General features: G+C 47.2%; 1 protein-coding gene across 7 annotated transcripts in view; it reads left to right on the top strand.

Annotated features, from left to right (window-relative positions):
- Positions 1-22,891, top strand: part of LOC107217103 (protein pangolin, isoforms A/H/I/S) — a 131,118-nt gene that overhangs the window by 79,186 nt on the left and 29,041 nt on the right. The window lies entirely within an intron of this gene.

The following is a 22,891-nucleotide window of genomic DNA, read 5'->3' as shown; positions in this document are numbered from 1 at the left end:
TGCTCCTCTCTCCCATATTCGTTTCAATTGGGATGCTGGACGGGTGGGGGGGAGGGGGGGAACTTCGGTTATATGGAACTTGAAAAGTTTATTGTCCGCAGAGGGACAAAGTGCGTTCATTGACTTTCCGGTCACATCCCCCCTCCCCCCAATCCTCTCGCCCTTTTGCATCCCGACGCAATTTCTTCAGCAGCTTTTTCATTTTCCGATTCGTTCTCTCCGACTGTAGCATATGTGTATTAAATACATATTATTGTACACATACGTGTGCGTATCTCTAACCTCTTCAACGTCGAGGTTAAGGTTGTAACACAAACAACGTTCTCTGTTTTTCTTTTGATTGACAACGTTTACCCTGTGCTCGGTCAGATTTTTCTCGATCCTATCCACCAAAGGAATAAATAGAGGGAAATAGAACTGCATCTGAGATCAAACGGTGTCTCCGTGAGTCGCTGGAAGTCCAACAAACCGACTTGACCCGTGTGCACGGCACGTGTATAACTTATCTTTCCTTTCTTGTTGGAAAGATATATATATATATGCATGTGGTATGTACGTATCGAGTAATTTTTGCCTCAAAATTTGAGCCCAAAAAGAAGAGAAAAGAAACAAAATATCGCCAGAGTGTTCTCTTGTGGTTATTTTTATACACGTAGATATCGTGTGGTTATTTGGGTGAGTCACGGTCGGGTATGTAAACTATACTCTACCCCATCCTTCGTTGATATTTTGGCACTAGCGGTGGAGAACGGCACGGAGAGAAGCATAGGACGATGTCTGGTGAGAGAAGCAGCTATGGGTTCGGCGATTGTTTTTTGTCCGAAGATCAATGCGACCGGTCTTAGGTTCACTGGATATCCACACCGGCAACCAACGCCAACGTTCGTTCTCTTTCTCTCCAACTCACTGCTGGTTAGCTAGGTGGCCTCTCGACGGATGATGCATCATTTTGCTCTCCGGCAAGCCTGAAGAGGTCCCCAAACCAACCTACCTTCGTTCGCCCCCCTGCCGACTATACCATGTTTCGCGGACTGTCTCCGAATGGACCTTGCAATTACAAAGAATTCAAGAATCCACTCTACATGGTCAGCCTGAGGTGAAAAGAGCTGATTTCTCAGGAATTATGTCGGGCAAGTCAAGTCATGGGAGAAAAAGGGAATGAGGTGAGTAAGGAGCTTGTCGTTGACGCGGCTGCTCGAGCCAGCAATGATAGAGTTGTGCTACCCTCTCTTACAGAGGGGTGAAAAACCACTCGATGAGTAAGGCGATGATCTTTTTCGCGTAATTGAGGTTAAAATGCACCCGAATGAGGCTCCATGACGTTCTATACAAGCCAGACGACGGGGGTCGTGCCCAGCTAACAATACGTCGACCCTTCCCACACCGTTGTATACAGGGCACTCCGCGCACCGTCGTATTGCCAACAACGGCGTTCGCTCGCGAATGTGTTCGGTTCGGTCCCGGTCGAAGTGGAGGCAACGTTGGCGCTAATACACCGAAGCGAGCGAGCTCTTTGCCACTCCGCGGAGCAGAAATTGATACGATAAATTCCGGGTCTGAATTGGCTCCGTCGAGCTGGAAAGAGAGAACCACCCCACCTTCCGTCTCCTGCTCCTACTCTTCGTTCGTTCTCCACACCAGATTCAAACTCTAGCCTCCGAACTTCACTGTGTTCGCCGATCTAAAGTTTCCAAGAACATTTCCAATGAAGGCAGTATCATCGATACCGGATGGTGGAGGTGTAAATTCCCCCTTAATTGAAATGTGTAAATTCACGCGAAAAACCATTTATCGTGTCACCAAGGATTTCCGAAAGTTGAAAGAAAAAAAAGCAACGACAAGAAGAGAACAGCCCATTTATCATATCACATGGTATTACACTCACTGGACATCGCAGGGTGAAACGAGCGAGTGTCGCCGCAAGCCTAAGAGTGGGGAGAGGCTGGATGCACAATGCACACAACTGTTGGATCCATTATGCCTACTTAATTAGGCTATAGCATGTCATGCCCCGGTTGGTAAGCAGGCATGTCCGTCAATAGTTGGACAAGATAGTATGCCTACTACATCATCGTTGTAGCGGTGGCCGCGTGCATCACCAGCAGCAGTATCAGCAATCCACTATACAACGCGAGTTTAACCAACTCTCTCTCTTTCTCTCCCTCTCTCCATGCACGGATCGAACTATGAGGGTTTTTGGCGGACTGGATATATACACGCGGTGTTCAGGACCCCTGCGTCAGCGAGGAAGTCCCCGCAGTGAAGAGCAGACAAGATTATAATCTGTCCCATTATTGTGCCATCGACGTCCCGTAGGGGATTTTTCTATTTGACAATGCAGTTACACTTTTGTCTGTCCTTTTAACATTGCGTATTCCCTTCTCTTCTCTTCGCTTCGCTTCTCCGCCCTCCTTTTCCCGTTACGCGATGCGATACGCACCCTCCTCGATCCCTCCGCTCGCGTATGTTCATACGGGATCAGCACTACCGCCGACGGGAAAAGGGGTTCCACGGCATAATCCTACCTGCATGCATGCGATGTCCTATCCCCATTGTTTGACAGCCCCTGTGACATACGGGAGGACACGTGGGGCGACGGGGGCTTTACTGTCACGTCGTAATCGACCGTGTTCTACATACCTTATATTGCTTGTCCGACGTACGCTGACGTCTGACGATGGGAAAAGGTGCCCGGTTAAAAAGACAGCGGACGGACCGTTGTTTCAAATATCATTCGTTCTGCAAAAATGAAACACCTCCAAGTTAGCGCACAGTGCCGGGAAAACCTCAGAAAACATTCCAACGTTTCGGGTTTGAATTCAATTTTTAACGATCAGAAACAACTTGTACAACTTTTCGAGACGATTAGACATTTCGATGCGACTTCGTTCGGCGGAGGTGCAGGAAGTTACGGTCTGCTGTCTCAACTGGTTCTCCTCTCCACCGGTGTTTCTCTCTTCCCCGCTCGCCGACGTACGTGGCTACGTACGGTATACGAGTATAATACCGTCGAGTGTGTAGCCTGCCAGCGGGGGCCGTAACCACGCATTAAGTACTGCCGAGGGTAAACTGGGAAATTGATTGTCATATGTAATAACGGTTATTAGGTAAGCGTTGACAGCGGTGCTCCCACCCCGGGCACGTAACGTGCCGAAGGCTCGTCCTTCGCTTCTTCCTCCTCCTCGAAGAAGGCGCGCTGCGTGCACCGCGTATACGGCGTGCTACACAAGCGAGCCTGTGAAGCAGAGGCTGGTGGTACACGCACCTCCTACCTGCCTACGTGGCGGCGGAGCACGCATGTGTGTATATATTATACCTACCGTGTCCAGAGGCCCGATTTCTCGCTCGGCCAGAGCAAACAACATGGGAATCGCAAACACCAGGCGCACGGTGTACAGTCAATAAGTAAATACACACCGTGCATTATATGTTGCGCAAACTTTGAGGTACGCCCCGTGATCCGGCTACTCGGGATATACCTACAACCGGAGTATGGATTACATCCCTGAAGAGATATAATCCAAAATCGAGAAGAGATGACAAATAATTGGCTAACCATATGGAAACGAGGAAACGAAATACCTGGGAGTTCTTTCTTTTTTTCTTTCGCTTTCAAGGCTGGTTAGCGGTCATCGTGCCGCGTTGAAAGTTTGGGTACGGTACCGAATTATAGTGAAAATTGAGGGAAGAACCGTGGTGATGGGCGGGGCGCGGTCCTGGACGACGATTATCAGGTCCCGGTGGTCCTGGCGGTCTACGTTTTCGTCCTTTTTGGTAGCGGCTACTACCGCGGTATCCGCGTGACTGTGATTATCATCCCCCGTTGAGTTTTGTTTGTCGGCAAGATCAAGGCGCCGGTTCTGCCCGCAGTGGCGAGCCGTGCAGGCCGGTTGGAGAGGAGGTTGTTAGTTAGTCCGAACGAACGGGCTGCTGCTGCTGCCGTTGCTGCCGAGCTCTCTTCTCGCTCCTCGTTGCCCAGTGACAGTATGGCGCGAGCAGCCCACACACACAGACACAGACACACACTCGCGTACCGACCACACTTGCTGCACTCCTCCTTCTCCTCGCCGACTCCTCGGCCTCTCTTCGTCTTCCTCCGGTGGGTGGCCTTCTTCGCGTCCGCGGCAGACCGCCCGTAATTACAGGTTCCTTATTTACAGGCTGTTACACACTTCGTTAGCACGTCACTTATAAAGTAGTTGTAACCACTTAGTAGATAGCTGGCTCGGCGAGGGTCGCTGATGCTGACCGAATGAGCGAACGAGCGCCGGACCTAATGGCTGCTCACCTCTTACGAACCGACGTCTTACGGTTGATCGTCCTCGAGGACCTCGTCGTCGGACCTTATACGTCTATGACGTCTTCTGTTCCATCTCTCTGTCCTTCGCTTTCTAGTTTTCCCACTTATGAATGAAACTCACCACCGCGGTATTCTTGTAGTCGGTTTTGTCCCCTGCTGCTGCTGATGTTGATCATCCCAAGGTGTACTAGACCACCGCCTATCTCGTGAATGAATCGCGTGCTGCCCGATGCCCGCCTGCTGTTAGCTGCACCTTACAACTGCCAACTTGCTTGTTTGTCGTGTATCTGTCGCTACCGTATTATAAACCGTTGAAAAAATTTCTTCGACAATTACATGCTTTTCTTACCAAGGCTGTACAACCTCTCACCTGACAATTCCATAAGGATCTTGTTTTTTGTCTGTAGTAAAAGACACGTCAGTTTTATTACACTGAGAGGAGAAACAAAAAATTGGTATAAATTGTCTTTGAGATTAAGTTCATGTCAGGATAAGTAATCGAAAATTTCCCAGTCGTTTCCCGTGACGGAAAATGATTGAAGATTGGCAATAATGGTAATATTTTCGCCAAAACCGAACCGCCATAATCAAGGTTGGGGATCTATGCAACAATGCACACGTCACACGTTTTTTCTCTCGGTGAAAAGAAAAATTTTAATTTTTTTTTTCAACATTGCTCAATGCAACGCTTCTTTGATATGAAAAAAAGCTCGAATATTAATTCAGTTTTGTTCGTACATGTATATTTCTTTTCTTGATTATTTCGTCTGGATGCGTTGTGTTGTGTGTTTTCTTTACATATTTTCTTGGTTTTTTTTTCTCCCTCCGTTGCCGATAGTCCCTCGCTTCTTCTTTCCATTTTTTTTTTTTTTTTTCTTTCGTTGACATCCACTTTGGCCGGGCAGTAATGAGATTTGAGAAAAGGGAAACACCCCTGTAGTACCCTTGTCATTACGTGGAATTGGATCTTACACGTTAGGTACCTGACGTATTTCAATTTATTCTTCTCTGTTTCGTTTTTTTCCCTCCCCCACCTCCCCTTCCTCTTCATCCATGTTTTATTTTACATTATTCATTTTGTGAAAATTTCACCAAGCGCGCGCGTTTCAACGTTGTCGTTTGCATCTACTCGGCGCGGCCTTGCGGGGATTGTTAGTTTGTTGCATTCGAGCAAAACTTTCTTCGAATAATTACGATTGTAATTAAAATTTTACTGAAAGATGCACGAGATGCCGGGAGGATACCGACTCTCCTCCCCCCTTCTCTCATTTTCTCTCCTCCCGCTCCTCCGATTCTCCTCGTCGCGTGTCACCGCGACTAACACGCGCAAGAGAGAGCATCCCAGGCCCATAATTGGGGCTGCCGCGCGAATCACGAGAGCCAGAGGCTGAAGCTGAGCCAGCAACGGGGGACAATAGATGCATCCGACTGTAAAATATCAAGGAATCTCTGTCTTCTCTTCTCGAACGCGAGTCATCTCCCAGTCTTTTACTCGATTCGCATTCCGTACACTCGCATAATCTGTATTTTCAATGCATTTTTCCTCGATCAATTGACACACCGTTATCAAAGGGAATAACGCTACGTCATCATAATTAGCGATGATTCGTTTGATTAGTTTAAAAAATGTCAAAAACGTATATATATACATATATGGATATCGTCTTTCATTTGTTGGTTTTTTTTTCTGGTTATTATATGCATTTTTAATACGATACTGTTATGATGAATCTTGGAAAAGTGAAGGAGCATGCGAGGACAAGAACGAGAATGACGAGAACGAGAAACGATATTCCGAATGAAATACGAATGGCCAATCAGCGGAGACGTTCATTTAAACCACAGCTTTGCAGCAGCAGCAGCAGCAGCAGCAGCAACGCCAATGAAAGGCATTTAGCCAATCTAAAAGGTCTTTTCATTAGACATTTCACTCTTTGTCTCTCCTACCGCGCTCGCTCAGGTTTATATTTTAAATGCTAATTGCAACTTTTTAATGGGCCAGCCAGCCAGCCAGCCAGCCGCGGGAATGACTCCTCACTGCGTGGCGTATATGTATAGCGAAAGGAAGGAATAAAGGAGGAGAGAAAAAAGTATTTGAAAATAAAAAATGTAAGGTATAAAAAGGAGAGAAGGAAAAACTAGCGCCGAGGGGCGAGGAGAAAAAGAAAAAGAAATTCCTCCTCGCCCCCGTCTCGCGGTCGTCAGGAGCATGGCGGACGCATTTTTGTCTCGGTAGCATAATGGAAAAATTACGGCTTTCGCGACATTATACTCTTCCCTTTTTTTTCACCCTCTAACCAGCGGCAGCCACCAGGATCGAGGGTTCGGGCCACTCGCCTAACTCCACTCTTACTTCTCGCTGCACGTATGAACAATATCGCACTCTCGCAGAATTTACCCGCTGGATGAAACGACGGGGATCGGTTTTAACCATGGAAGTACCTTGGGTCGGTATTTCCTGCATACGCTCCGTGTTTGTCTCTCCGCTACTTACCGTCTATGGAAACTACCTACGACGTTCGAAGTGCGTTTTCAAAACCAAAAGCTGCACCGGATGCGGAATCAAATGGAAAAGCAACGGTGCCCGCGTGAATGGAGCTGCGGATTCAGTTGGCTCCCGCATTCATACACCGCTTTAGTCGTACTCTCTGCATTTGGTAATTAAATTAACCGTTTATAATCATCATTATTCAGCGGAGAAACTCGCTCCTCATTCCTCCTCAACTTCTATACTCTGTGTGCTCTGATTCAGCTCTGCAGGACTGCAGTTGGCCACGAGGCTCGTAATCAACTTGGCCGTAATAAAAGAGTCTGAACGAGAAAGAGAGAAAGAGAGATAAATCGAGGTAATGGATGGATGAAAGATATTTTATGCGGAAATTATGAAGAAGGGATAAACTCACCTCAGAAATAAAAAAAGAAATATTATATTACTCCCCGTTAAAATCGTCGATGCTTTTTCATACTCTTTTTTATTTTAGGTACATCAAATGCATTGATGTGTACAAATTGGTAGACCAATTAATCGCAGCTTTAAATGATAGTACAAAATATCTATGCAATCAGACCATTTGCGTGTGTGTGTATCTATTGAAATTGAAAAGTTCATCCATCCGTTAGATTACAACATTATTTCACTTTTTTCATCCTGTTTATTTGTTTTGTCTTAATTTTTTTTTTTGCTAATCTTAATTTAATCACCAACCAATTTGCCGTATCGTAGTAACAATCTTGGCGTTTTTTGTATCAATATAAGGAGTGCAGTATGCACTATTGCACGTTCGGAAGACCATCAGTTCTTGTGTTGAGCACACAGACAGCCATCGATGGTGCACAATAGGGAAAAGCTCGCGGCAGTCAAGGAGGAGGGGTGAAAAATGGAGTCCGATCGTCTTCCGGTCCTTGTTATGGTCCCCGCGCCTAATCAGTGAATTAAAGGAGCTTGCCTAAGGACGCCGTGGCGTCGTTGCGGAGTGAGAGACGAGACGCTCTTCCAGGCTGACGGTGAAGGCTAGGGTGTTCTTTCGAGACCGGAAGTGGCTACGTGGCGGACCCAAAGGTCGCGCGGATCCAGCGCTAACGACCATTCTTGTATGTCGGTTACACCCTGAACGTTGAACACACCCTAGCACCGATTCCTTGATAACAATTTCCCGTCAAGCGAGTGGAAAATGAGAGGAAAATCAGAGATCTTAGGAACACGGAAGACGGTGTTGGAAGAAAATAGAGACACTCTGTCAACGTAAACTTCGGTACTCTTCGAGCTTCGGGATGAAAACAAGGAAAAAAAAATGTTTTTATTCATTTGTCAAACAAGTTGACTTCAAACATGCTGCGGTTTTCGCAAATAAGGGTGCTTCGATGTCTCCGCGTAATCCATGGGTATTATCGCAGGATTTGTGGAAGGATAGGGATCAAGGCTCGGCTGTTGTTGACCAGTCGATCTTGCGCTACATGCACACTACATCGCGGTGTAATAAAGGCAAGGGACAGTCTTTGTGCAAGCAACAGTTCGCAGGGACGGTATTTTTGACGGAAAGAGGGTGAAACCCGCGAGACCGGGAAGAACGGCAGAAACTCTTGGGTCGAGTCGAGTCGAGTCGAGTCGAGTTGGTCGGGTTGTTGCCAGGACGGTGTAACTTTGTCCGTCCATTGGCATCCTCTGTCCCAGTCCAGAGACCGACTTCGGACTTGGATTGTGTGATGATGCGGTGCCCTGTGAAATCTCCCTCGAGAACCGGGGATGAGGCCATACCAATATACTAAAAGCAGAGGGAAAATATACGCAAACGTGAATAAGAGCGCTGGCCTCGAACGCCGTTCCATCCATATCGCCGCCTGCTCGCGTACGTGTGTCCTTTTGTCCGCCTCTGAGGTTCGCCATTGTGTGTCCGACTCTCCGACTACGATGGTCCTTCATTTTACCTCTTCGGCGTCACTCTTAATCCATCGCAACCTCATCGTCATTATGACGAGTAGATCCGGACTATCGTACGATTATATTCGTGGTCGAGTAACGTCTCAAATCAAGGATTTGCACGTCTGAATATTGAGAAAATTTAATATGGAAACCTGCAGTCTGTGTTATTGATATAAGCTTTCTTCGTTTCATCGAACACCTTTCTTTCGCCCAACGAAGTTATTGCTCTGAACTCGGTCGTGTAATCTGTGCGGCGGATAAACCTGTTTTCCCAGCTACACTCACCGGTACCGTGCCTCGCAGTGTGTGTGTGTGTGTGTGTGTGTGTGTGTGTGTGTGTGTGTGTGTGTGTGTATGCACAGCATCGCGCTTTGCTAATTCGAGCGTTCGAATTCCCTCGACACTTGGAGAAATTCTCTCGCCGGAGTCCTTACAGATGGTAGGTTGGATTGCAGGGTGTTGGTAATGTGCATCTCTATACCGCGTTCGAGTCTCGCTCATCAGTAGCTAAACAGAAACAGTCCGGGTTTTCCTGATCTGTAAGCAGCCAGCCAACCAGCCAGTCAGTCAGTCAGCCAGTAACCTGCTCGGCAAACTCTCACAAACACACAGACGCACGCGCGCGCGCGTAATTTTCGATGCGGAGAGACCGATGGTTAAATATTTGAAAGTTCCTCCGGATATTCAGTATAAATCTATTCCTCCTTTGCTAAAATGCGATTGGGCTTGGATTACTCAAATTAGTCAAGCAATCGTTACGCGGTACATCAGAAGGTACTTTTCTGCGTTGATTTGTTATTCTATAATGTACTTCTTTTACGACGGATTATCGGTCTTTGAAATCGATTGGTACCTACGTTATTTTTTGCCAAATCGTGCAAAGAGCAAGTGGCGAAAAGGTACGAAATAAAGTGGAATGGATGTGCATGCATATAAAAAAAAGAAAGAAGAAAAATAAAGATAAGGAGGAGGAGGGGAAAATGTTTTACCTCCCGAAGCCAGAGATAAAAATAAATCGGCTCTCGCGAGGTTTCCGCAACGTGGGGTCGGCCGTGTCCTCGAGGAAATAGGTGGGAGGGGGCGGGCGGAGAAAATCGGGAGGTGGAGGAAATAACCCCCGAAGCCGGTGGGCGAGGGGCTGCTCTTAATATTTGTAAGGTTTTCCATCCGATCGGGAGAGCGAGAGCCAGCGTGGGTGTAAAACGCGCTGTGTGTGCGTGCAATACGAAATACGCAAATCCTCGTACAATCCGCAAGCTTTTCTTGAAAATGCGAATAAGACCCAGGGGGAGAAATATTTTAAAGATTTGGTCTGCCTAAATCGGCTCTGCGCGATATCGTGCGGACTCATCGGGAAATCGAAACTTTGCATTTAAAATGTAAATCGTACGATATGGCGAAATCAGATTCGCCGTAAATTACCCGTTTCAAAATACGTTCCAATCTCTGTAACCTTACGAGGCAAGTTCACGTACAGGTATGTAAAATGTGGTCAATTCTCAAACTCCACCGGATGAATTGAAACGGACAAAACACCGAACAGCCTAGCTTCGTGCCCGGAAAAATGATCAACCAGCCCTTGAATCCGTTCGGGATCGCCGTTGTAGCGAGCATGCTTAATTATTACACACGCGCACATGAACACGGAATGGGAACGACGACGGCGTTCTCGGTGCGGCGACCCTCCCACCACCACTGTGTGCCCAGAGTTTGACGGAGAACGTGGGGTTAAGTCTTTGGTGTCAACGACAGAACCGCGGCGAGGCTGGTGAGACTTACCCTGCTGCTTGCCCGTGGGCTCGGGTAGGTAATTAGGCTGTACCTGCCCTCGAACGAAGGTACGAAGCGCCAAACGCCGAGGCCATTTCCATTTGTCACGTTCAGGAAACTTGGTGCGCTAATCGCAAACCTGCCGGGGATACATCAACTCGAGTTTAATACAGGCAACCGTCTGCCTCTCCATGCCTCTCCCACCCTTCCTTCCTGCATCCCAAACCTACGCTGCTTCACTTTAGTTCCGAAAGTTTAACCTCCTCTGTCTCGAGCAGATCTACCAACCCACACACCGTACGCTGATAGATACTCCTGCTCTATCCGGAACGTTTTGCTTTCGCGGATTCATTGTCAAAATCAAGGTGCCCGTTTATCACCAATCGGGAGCTGAGAATTTTGTCTAGAGGATAATGCCCGATTCGGAGACCCGATTTTAACGGAAAGATTAGTAGACGGATGCTTGAAATCAATAACTGGATTAGGATCTGATAAGCTTTATCACAAAATTATCATCTTCTTGGTGCATAACAAAAAAGAAAGGGGAATGGAATCCATGAACTTTCATCGAACCATTTCAGTGATTCGTAATCAGCGAGATCAAATGATTGATCCAATTTCAACGGATAATGGCTCGTTTTATTCCTAAATGAATCCTATACAAATCCCATAATGTGAATGAATGATAAGATGAATGTTTTTTTTTTTCTTCAAGAGCGTTGTACATCTATACTATTTGGCCGACCCGAACTGTAGTTATTCGGTATTTGTTTCGTGATTCTTTCGCATCTATATTGCTTTGATCGTTTAAACGCGATACATCTGAACTACCGCAGCATGTCTTAGATTCGATAAATTCGCGGGTATACGAGCATAACGATTCATACAACAAGCATGACGAATCTTTGGTATGCGTATTGGGTTATCAAGTTTCTACCTAGTAACGTTTTCCCAGATTCGTCGTTCCTTGAAATCGTTGCAAAATGATTACTTTGAAATCCTCTTCTATGTTACAGAGGATTGCACGTTCGACGTACGTCGTTAATTCTTCGATCAAAAATTCCATTGCATTCCGAAATGTCTGGACAGCGTATCATAAGTAGTAAGATCTTAGCTACTACCACTTTAGCAACGATAGCGACAATATTTCTTCGATATTTTTTTTCTATCTCCATTCGGCGAGATCATCGCGGCGACGCGATGGTCAAAGGGACAGAATCATCCACCCTATAGATCGAGCAAAGGAAGTAGGTACACACAGCCAGGGTGAATAAATCGAAGGTCCGAGGTTCGGCGTTCTCGGCGCTGCGCGGGCTTCTCGCGTTCCTCTCCGATATTACGTTCTCTTCGCTCGCCGAGGCCGAAGCCGGGCAGGTATTTACGCGGGGGTGGGTCGGTGTATCGGGTAAGGATCGACCGTATTTTCCAATCTCCCGGAACGTATTTGAATTCCAACGTTGGCTGACTACGCCGAGGCCCGTCCGAGCCCCAGAGCCCAGAGGCCGGGGGGCCGCGATATTCGTAGGCGGGTCGCCGGCGCGGCCGTTACACTGCGATTGAATGCTAGGAATTTCATCATGAGTTGGAGTCGGGGGTTCGGGGGTGGCTGCGAGGAGAACCGCCCTCGGCCACCCTCAAAATACACCCCGAAGCCACCCCCCCTCGGCGACGACGTCATCCCTTGCCGTTGCCGCTGCTGCTGTTGCTGCTGCTGCTTAGCCGGGACCACGTCGGCCCGTTCCAATCATGATCCCATGCTGCACCGTTTGAAGTTTCGATTGAAACGGGGTCGGGGGCCGGGGGTTTTTGACTAAAGAACGACGAGTGGACCTATACATATACACATATATATATATGTATGGATGTATATACATTGGATGAATATACACGCGTGTGTACACACATCGGCTATCCGGCTCCCACAACGCTCTCTCTCTCTCTCTCTTTCTCTCCCTCTCTCTGTCTCTATCTCTTGGGGGGTGCGGCCGAAAGTACATACATGGACACGGGTATGCTGATCGCGCAGGCTTTCTCGTACGCGTTATCCTACGCGTTCAGGTTATATCGTATCGCATCGCATCGCCCGCCGCTTCAGCCTCTGCTCAACCAACACCGGAAGTCAAGGATATTTTTGATCGTCGCGAGAATACGAAGGAATGTAAATAACGTTTCGAAATAGACGTATAGCTCTTTCTTTCTTTCTTTCCTTCCTTCTTTATCCGTCTCAAACTTCTCTTCCTCTTTACCTCCCCGTACTCGACAACGACGGTGTAATCTCGAACGGTGCAATGTTTATTTTATATTCAAACTAGCTGGGGTTGGGAAAAGAAATCCTGGGAGTTTACCCCCGTTACTTTTTTCTCTTATTTTTTCTTCTTATTTCTTCACTTTTCCTTTTCTTTAACAAATTTCTTGATTTAATTTTCTAATTTTACGTTTATTCCGGTAAAACGGTTGTGAAAAATAAACCTCTCTCGGGTCAATTATCTCAGTAACGAGTAGAAGATAAATCCACAATCTTACAGCATATACATAGATACATATTTATACACACACACGCACAGAGACATACGCATCACTTGCGGCGATCCCTTGACGTTGAACGTAAGAGACGCTCGATCGGAGAGCAGCAAACGAAAATGTGTGACACTAACTGTATAGGCGGTGTAATAAATCGTGGCGATAAACGTAATTGATTCCGACGAAGAAGAAGAAGGAGAAGAGATGGAGAAAAAAGACAAAGTAGTGAAAAACGAGAAGCGAAAGCATGCGGTGCTAATTGTCGCGTTCGAACGAAAGAAGCGGCCTGCAGCGGCAGCGGCAGCGGCAGCAGCGGCATCTCGAACGTATTTAGATTTATCGTTTGTCAGGCGGTCGTTCCTCGCTCCTTCTCATCCGGCTGCCTGGGGATCTTCTCGGAAGATGTTATTGCCGAAAAATCAATTTTGTGAGGGCTCGTTGTCGCTGTCGTTTCGAATGCAAAGCGGCATTCTGCTGCGGCACCTGAATTACCAAATTTGCATTTTTGAGGAAGAACGAGAAGCCCGCGAAATTGCCACCATTGAAACGACGAAGGCGGATTTTGGAACTTTATAAAGGTCCTCCTCAACCTTGTTTTCCCTTGCAAACCAATCGGTGGTATAATATTCGTCACACTTACCGAACACTCGCTGTTTAAATACATTCATGTGTTATTTGTACCTTTCGATACGATTAAAAATTAATTTGGCAGATTTTCGATCACACGAATTCGTATAATACACGGATTAGAGACGAGAAAAGAAGCGCAAAAAAAAAAAAGACAAACAAACATCAAAACACCCGAATTTCTCCAACGTGTCACGCTCCGCACGATATAATTTTCACGATTTAAAAACGAGAGCATTTTTATCACCGGGTCGAGATCTGGTCCACCGAATGATCGGAGTATTGCCCCACCTGGCAATCAGCGATGCAGGAGAGGGTTAAATGTAAATGAAGAAAGCGTACGTACGCGCCCCAACTCTCACCGGTTATTACCCGACTAATAACGCGTCGGTAATAACATGTAATTTGGCAAGATCACTTAGCTCGGAGGATCGTATCAGCAGAGTTATATCGTACGTACGTATCGGCCGGTGCTGCGTGGCAGCGACATGCGGCGGAGGCTGAAGCGGACCCTGCCTGCATCCATGGCTTGGGCTCAACGATCTCGCTGTTTGGCAAATTAATGAATGAACGAACGAGCGAACAGACCAACGGCACAGTCCCGGAAAATACGGGGGGCCCCGGAGAGGCACGTGGACTGATCCTATCGCTGATCTCTTTGTGACCAGATTCGACACAATGATACGTGTTGCGCACAGCTTTCGTTCACCCCCTCCCCCTCCCCCTCCCTGAAATACATATATCCTCCCCCCTCATGATACATGTATGTAATACTCTGCTTTTTACGACCGCCTATAATGGCCGTGTATGTAAACCTTGAAGTGCAACAAATTTTTGGGCATTTTCGTTTCGATATTATTAATCATTCGATCGACCATTCCGCCAATCGATTAAGGACCGTTCCGATGTGTCTTATGATCGTCAGAATTTTTGATCTATTAGTTTGTGAAACTTGGAACTTCTTTGGTCGGTATACCCGTTTGTGTTTTGCTAAGTCGTTGTAGTCAGAGGATGTGTGAAATGCAGAGTCGAGTCGAAAGAGGGTTAAACCGAAAACTTGATGAAACAGAGGTTTGCAAAGTATAGCCGAATGTACAGTATAATCTAGTTTGTTGTACATCTAACTAGAAAAAGTTTCTACGATGGCGGGGTAAGACGGTCAACATTTCGTGCTATTCCTCTCAGTATGTATATATACACGAAAGCTTGAAACGTCAACGCTGTTCGGAGAGACGAGAAATTCAAGTGCATTACGTCCACGTTACCTCGGTATTTACCTGTGTGTGCGTTTAGGTGACGGTGTTTTAAGAGAGAGCGACGCAGACGGTGCTGAGGAGAAAAGGCGGAAGAAGGGGGCAACCGGGTGTCAAAGTCTCTAGCTAGTTTGCCTCGTAATTTAGGGAGGTACATACTATCGCGTCGTTTGCAATTAACTCCTCTTGGTAATGTCACGTCAGCACGTCCCGCTCCTCATTTCCAGCCCGGTAACAATCTTCACGTCGCTCGACGTGTTAACGGCTCTCTCTTTCGCTCCGTTGTTGCGCGCTTTTATCTTACCCTGTGAAAATTTTCTAATCGAGTTTTTACAAGCCCCCTTTCAATTTTGCCGTTATACAGGTAGAGGGGCGCAGGACGGATAATGCAATTCGTGTAATAGAAAATTTATCAGCTCTCTCTCTCTTTATATATATATATATATATATATAGAGCTAGCCTGCAAACCTCGAGGCAGTCGTGCACTCTGCATTTCCCTCAGGTTCGTTTCGTTGTATATACATACATACAGCGGTGAGTTAAAAGTCAAAGAATCCGATTAACTCTCGACAAAATTTCATCCGGATAAAACAGAGCAAGCCGCGTGCTTTTTCCCTGGAGGTACGTACCAGTCTTCCTTGCTCCGCGGTGTATGCAATATTAATACTCGCATACTTGCCGCACGTTCTCCGTTATGCCAATCCCACCTGTGCACCAATATGGAGCGAGCAATCGTCGCGAGGCAAACCTTCCACACCCATAACGCGTCTGTCCGCAGTGTCCGTAACGGTGCGAATGAATCGTTCGTCCCACATACCTTCGACGGAGATTTAATATCGGGCAATTACACCGGGCACGTGCAAAACAATGGATGACTGGGAGAGTGGGCCTGTAATTTTGTCTAGCCAATTGCTCTGCGACACGGTGTATAGCTTTGAAAGTTTACCGACCGACGTCGCTCGTTCGTTTATGCACAAGCTTATGCATCGGGCAGCGTGTACCAATCATATACGAGTATGTGTAACGGGTGCGTGACACCGCATTATCTTTGTCCTCGCAGGGCTGAATATTCGCTTCTTCATTCCTCTCCGGAGCGTTGGGCAGTCTGTTAATAGCCAGTAGGGCTGAGTATCCGGATCCTCGGCGTCAAAGGGCACTTTGGTAAATACACAGGAACATAGCGCGTACCTGTACTTAACATCCCTTCGAGCAGCCCCCCGCCTTGAGTGAAGAAGATACTCCTGCTTCCTATACCTACATCCCTTATCATCGTGCAGGGGTGAAATTGATTCCTTGGAATTGTTCGCCATCCCATCCCTCTCTGTTCTTGAACTAGATCGCCTCTCTATCCCTCTCTATCTCTATCTCTCTATCTATCTCTCTCAGTTTCATCATTCCGCGAGCATGAGAACAAATAAATATCGAAATCGTCTACACGAAACGTGCTCTACATGCAGACGTCGATTTTCACGAGTAATAATATCTCCAGCCGTTCGTTCAACCGTATTCATTCGTCTTCATTAAGAATCTCCCGGCAGTGTATAAAGTTTTTACTACTGCATACGTTACCCGAAACAAGGAATGGAAAAAGTTTACAATTGGGAGAAACATCGTGTAAACTACACAACCAGGTACGGAGGTGGTGTAACGACTGTGTGTGTAGCTGCGTGTGTAACTCCAGATCGAGGAACTTTGCCCTTCCTGTTCAGTATGCATTCTGCGAAGTGTGCCAAAGTCGAGGCCATGCTGGAAGGAAGGAGGTTTCGAACCCCCGGGGTTGTCGTGGGGGAGGAGGAGGAAGAAGAAGGAGAAGAAGAAGAAGAAGGAGAAGAAGAAGAAGAGGGCCGAAGATGCAGGAGGGTCGCGAGGCCAAGTGGGGTGTAAATCAGATTTGCTCGTTGTCGCCTCTCCTTCCCGCGTTCCTCAAACTCAGCCGAATGCCTTCCCTCGCACAACGCGGACCCGTATTTGTACGCATGTATATGGGATGTACGCCGGTCCGCTTCTTTCCTTCGTGGATATCCGTCCATCCATCCATCCATCCATCCCTCGCGACGTATACGTTCTCGATCGTCCTCTTCTCCTCCCTCCTCCCCGGTTTTCCTCACTCGACGCAGCAGTCGTCTAGCGCTAGCGCCGCCCTTTGATCCTGCCGACAGACGCCCTCGTCCTTGTTCTCCTTCTACTTCTCCTCTTCGGCCTTCGTCAACCCCGACAACACTCGATGTTCTGATAAATATGCTGCCAATAGAGAACGACGCACGCAAATATCCGACACCGTAGGCCTCTGCTTCCCACCGAGTGCATACGAGCCGTTTTCTACTTTCTCTCTCGTTTTCTCTCGAGATCCCATCCGCGCGTCTTTCACTCTCCTGTTATCTCACTTCTTTCCGCTTATCGTTAACTCTTGTTGGTCGATCTTGTTTTGGGGGTTCTGATGCCAAACGAGCGGTATCGCAACGACGTGATTTCAAATTTCTTCATACATATAATACATTTTGGTCACGTTAATTCGTGATTTCGCTATTTATCAAATTACGAAAACACGCAAGTTACACGGTGCCAGTTATTCGTTATGTTTACTCCTTGTTTTACACCCCTGCATTATTTGTTCTTTTTTTTTCTCTTGATCATATACACATACGTTGTACACGTTTCTCTTTCTCTTTCTCTCTCCCCCCCCCCCCCCCCCCCTTCTATCTCTCTTCAGTTTCAAATGCGAATGAAATGCCAAAACGGTGATGGAAATTTAATTACCTCTGATATAATCAACGGCCTCGTTTCTCACAATTCCTACCTTTATTTCTCTCTTGACAGGGAAACGAAAAAATTGAATAATAAAGTGAAATAAAGTAATTGTATACAACCACGTGACGTTTCTGAGCGCAAACGTTTTTTCTTCTCTTTTTTTCTCCTCGTTCAATTGACCGTAATATATTTAACGCGGTGTTATAGAAATGAGGAGAGTTAAAAAAAAAGGGAGGGGGGGTCTGAGATTAGTGTAATCTGCTATATCAAGGCCTGGACAATAAATTCTAAGATCTTTGTGCACGGGCCCAGTGAGATTTAATTCTGTGAAGTGGAAAGGAAGCTGCGATGGATAAAAAGAGCGGTGGAAAAGGAAAGAATTGATTCGAGACGTAAACCCGGAAGTTTAGAAAGGGTCGAGTAGCTGTGCCAACGGTGCGGAAATTTATCGCACGGAGATAAGCGAGGTTGGCTGGCGTTATGGTTCGCGGGTCATGTGTCGGCTTCAAGACCCATTAAAGTTCCGACTGCAATGCTGCACCGGCGGTCGGCGGTTCGAGTGCATTCTCTTGTCCTTCTCGACAATAAAAAGGAACCCAGGAAGGAAAGTGCGAGAGATAGAGAAAGAAAGAATGAAAAAACAACGATAAACACGAAAAAAAAAGAAATTTCGTCCTGATGCAATCTCGAAACCGCAAGCTTCGGGTCGTTGTCCTGCAAATTCTCTCACCTCAAAGGTCACGCTTTTTTACGCACACGCAGTATATGCAGGAGATGTGCAGGTTTTCTTTAAATCAGCACAAGAACCAGGGACTTAGGCCAAAAGAAGCAAGCTGCCAATAATCAGACCGGAAAATTTTGTCCCGCAACATTTATTTTCATGTATTACCGACGAGTCATTCGCGCAGGCCTCGCGTTGTTCATGCAGAGTTCCTCTTATAGCTGCAGTACACCTATAAACGCCGTTGAGAACGGAAGTAAAGTTGGAGCTATTAGATCGTCGAGTGGCAAACGAGCGCGTCGACACGCAGGAAACACTGAAGCCATAGAAGATTAGGTCGTTGAGTGGATAAAGTACCACCTCTATACTCACCCTGCCGCACTGGTGCCGAGCTGAGCTGAGCTCGGCTGAGCTGAACTAAGCTGAGCTCGAGGAGGCGTCGAGGTTCACGAGAATCGGTCTTCTTATACGAGAATTGACGTGGTGGCGAAACAGAGAGAAAGCAAAAACAAGGCCAAACCTTGTCCCAAAGAGAGAATATTACGAATAAATAATCAGTCGTGTCAAACTCCAGCTCTAAAGTTGGAGTTTCGGAACTCCCGTCGCGGGATTAATCCTTTCAGTCACGCAATTCAGTTACCTGAAAGTGCAAAAAAATTCAGGATCTTGCACGGAATATAAAAACGAAAAAAAGGGTATCGCTGTAATGGCTTCTGTGATCGAAAGGGTTGAGAAAACACCATTGCGGTTTTCAATTGAAAATATTCACCTCGGGTCGTCGACCGAATTCCGGGTTTAATTACAAGGGGCGTCAGGTCCGATTGGTTCGGCGTGTCTAACGTATGCGGTGTCGATGGACCAAAATGAGAACGGGCGTCACAAGCAGCGCGGGTGAAAAATTGCTGCGCGATTGACTTGGACTGGCGTTTTAACGGATGATGAACTTTGACCCGCAGGTGGGATTGTGTGTATAAAAATTTTTCAGATCAAACGACTGCTGGAGGCTCGCTCCTCGTTGATTGTAGTACACAGGGCAATGCCGGTGGATGTCAGCCTTGCAGCAGCTTGAACGTCATGGCTTTGCCGCTAACCCCGACTTAGAGGACGACGATGTTTCATGAATCTGAGACTGGCTGTTTATAAAAAAAAAAAAAGAAAAGGAAAAGAATAAATCGAGGAAGTTTTTATTCCGCGGAAAAGTGTACAGCTGAACGAAGAAAGAGTGAGAGGGAAGGTAAAGGGCGAATGGATGTAAAAAAAAGTTGTTTCCCGCTGACGATCAGTCAGCGGCAACGTAATCTTTGTACCTATGTATCCATGCGGAGGCATCGGCGTCGCGCAGAGTCACCGCGTGCGTCGCTATCCCCGCCTTTGATGCCATTTTTGCCACGCATACAGCTCAAGCCTATCGGCGGAAAGGCCGGCACCGTCATGCCACCATCACCATCGTCACCACCGGGAGAACCGCTCACCGAAAATAGGTTTTGTATATTAAATAGGCCGTACACACCCCTCGGCGGTAACACACCCACACCGACAACGCCCACCCACCTTCGTGCATCCGCTTACTTTAAAAGGATATTTTTGTAGTCGAGGTACGCGAGATCAAAAGCGCCTTGAATAAGTCGTTACTAGGTAAACATACCTCGAGGAAAACGAACCAGCGAACCAACGAAAGCACCTCGCGACCCCCCCATGCCTCGATGCTCGGTGCTGCGATTCTTCAATCCAGAAATGCTAGCGCGCTGAGGGTGAAGAAAATGCTGAATATAAAATGAAAGATTCGGAAATCGGACCCGGCTTTACGTACCTACTCGATATAATCCAGGGTGGCCACTGGTCCGTAAGAAACGGGAATCATCTTGAAAGTAAGACGCCTGATTGTAAGTGAAACGACGTTCTAACGATGCGCGCGTAGCACGAGCCGGCAGCTGTTTTGTGACTCGCACAAAAGCCAACTAGGTCCGTGTCTAGCTGGTGCACAGGCGACGTTCTGGATCGCGTTCGCCAGGGCGCGTGTACGTGTGCGCCTTGTCACAACTGTCGCTGCACCTCGAATGTAGGTAGGTATAGAGTTTCCCCCGTAACAGTAATACGTAATTACGCAGCGCCAACGTCAGGAAGTTTGGAAGGGTCGGGGGGGGGGGTGGTCGGCTGCTGGGTTTGGCAGTCCACCCTCGGGCCTCCGGTTAAAGCGAGGGCGCGGCGGTGCCCCGTTCAATTGTTCAAAGGCTTTCGAAATAAACAATACGCTACGGCGAGGACCTGGACCTCGTCTGTGTGTAGAGCCGTTAGCGCCGGCTGTCGCCGCGACGCTTCGGGAGAATAGTTTCAAGCAAGATGTAGAAGAAGTGTGGCGGAGAAGTAGATTCGGATGTCGGGGAAGAGGAACTTCTCGACTTCTTTCTTCTTCTTTTTCCGTCTTATTTTCAACTTGTTTCTCGCCCCCCGTACCTCGACTTCAGGCCATTCTTGGGCTCAGCCTTTTTCTTCAGTATCATTATTCTTGTTGTTATTATATTCGAGTGGTTGAAGCGTGAGGAGCCACGTGCCTGCAGAGCCTTTTCTTGCTTTTTCATATTCGCTCCACTCTTCTTAAAGCGCTTCTATTCTTCTTACATTTTTCACCCCTCCGGGATCTCTACCGCCCTTCCAAAACTTGTCGCGAACGAGTGTCCCAGAGGAAATTCCCGGATGTTCGCCAACCTTGAGACCCACTTTTCCTCGAAGAAATATCCCGGGGTGGCAGAGAGCTCTCGTGCTTTTCTGACCGTTCAGTGCACTCGTGCCTTTTTGTCGTTAAGTAGACGCACTCGGTGTTGCAGCGACCCAAAAGCATACAACCTCAACATATTGAAAGAAACGGAACATCGATTTAAAAAAAAAAAAAGAAAAAAAACACATCGGCACATTGGGCCACTCAAACGTAATGCTAGACGATTATTTTGAAACGAGAAGTTTGCCAAGTGTCGTAATACGATCTAGCGGAAAATATCGGGCCAGGTTTGGCGTTTATAAAGTAAAGTAAGTTGCGGGCGACGGGATTTTCTCGGAGCGCTCGACACTTGGACGGTATAACCATCGTTGTAGCGGCAGTGCGGGGGCGTGAGTCTTCGGCAAAAGTAGAACGTGCACCCCGTGGACGCAGGCGCCGGTTGCCATGGCGACGATTCCTTCGGATTGGCCGCCGCGGCCCTCAACCGGCCCTCTCCTGCAGGTACGCCATGTCCTGCACAGCCTCCGGTGCGGTCCGTCCGTCGTCGATAACACTCCGCGTACCAGCCGGCCAACCTGTGCCATCCCCTCCGTTTATCTTCATCCTCACACATGGGATTCGGCCCACTTCGATTATGGTTAGGTACATGTATACGCTAACGCTAATGTTTGCCCAGAGAGGAACTCTCTTGACCCTGTTTGATACGAACGGAGAGTCGAACGTCCCGTATCTTTGATCATAGTGGCAAAACAAAAATTTATCGCTGTTGTTTCGACGGAGCAAAATCTCAATTTCAGGCAAACACGCGTCGATTGGCTACTGCCGTATGACGTCACTCCACATCGCCAGCGGCGCCATCTCTAGACGGTTGTAGGAAGATTTTTGCCCTACTTGAAACCCATCGAATTTTCACGAAGAGAATTTAAACGGTTACGGAAATACGTTAATTGTTGGTAAAATAGAGAACCACTGATCTCATCTCGGGTTGGCTGCAGAAGTGTTTCCGTAATCAAGGTCACCTGATCGGAGCCGCAGGTTCAGGTAGGAAAAGGTTTCAACTTTTGCTCGTGGAGATCAGAGGAGGATCTCCTTTGCATTTTTAAAACCTGTGCAACGACCCAATTCGAGCTTTTAAGGGGTCGCCGGCGAAGGGGCGAAGGGGCGAAGCGCGAACAAGTTGAAAATCTAATCAATAACTCTGTGCTGTGGTCCTTTAGCGACGGGTTGCGTCTCGAACTCTTGTGTCTTGAAACTTGGGGCGAGCGCGCTTGTCTCTGCAAACCCGTGCCAAACTAAATGCAGCATGTACAACTCTTTAACCCAGTTGTCTGTCAGGTAGGTGCCTTACCTTTTCAGGTGTGTGCGACAGCTCTGAAAGGCGATAATTTAGCAGCCAATCCTTTCACCGGGTCAAATTGCCAGCAAATTAAAGTCCCTATTATATGGGTATACAAATGGAACTCGTTCGATCTGTATTATTTTAATTTTTTTGTTTTTTTTTTCCTCCTTCTTCCCTCTAACGAGTCTCTTTGGGTAGGTATGCATGCACGGATAACAGGCAATTATCGAAACTCTCTGAGGTAATTTCGTCTTGTTTCATCTTATTTCCTTGTACTACTTATGGAGGTGCGATTCAAGGGTTGTACCAACTCGCTTGACGGGGTTACCGTGTGTGTATACCTGTAAGTGTAACGATTCAACAAGACTTATGAATCGCTTTGTCGTTCGAGTTTCTTCTTCTTCTTCCACTTCTTCTTCTTCGGAGCACATGCAGCACACCATCCTGTTATATGCCGGTGTTCCCTTTTACTCAAC

The sequence above is a fragment of the Neodiprion lecontei genome, chromosome 1, assembly GCF_021901455.1.
Source record: "Neodiprion lecontei isolate iyNeoLeco1 chromosome 1, iyNeoLeco1.1, whole genome shotgun sequence".
Classification (NCBI taxonomy): Eukaryota; Metazoa; Arthropoda; class Insecta; order Hymenoptera; family Diprionidae; genus Neodiprion; species Neodiprion lecontei.
This window is presented reverse-complemented; position numbering and strand designations above follow the sequence as displayed.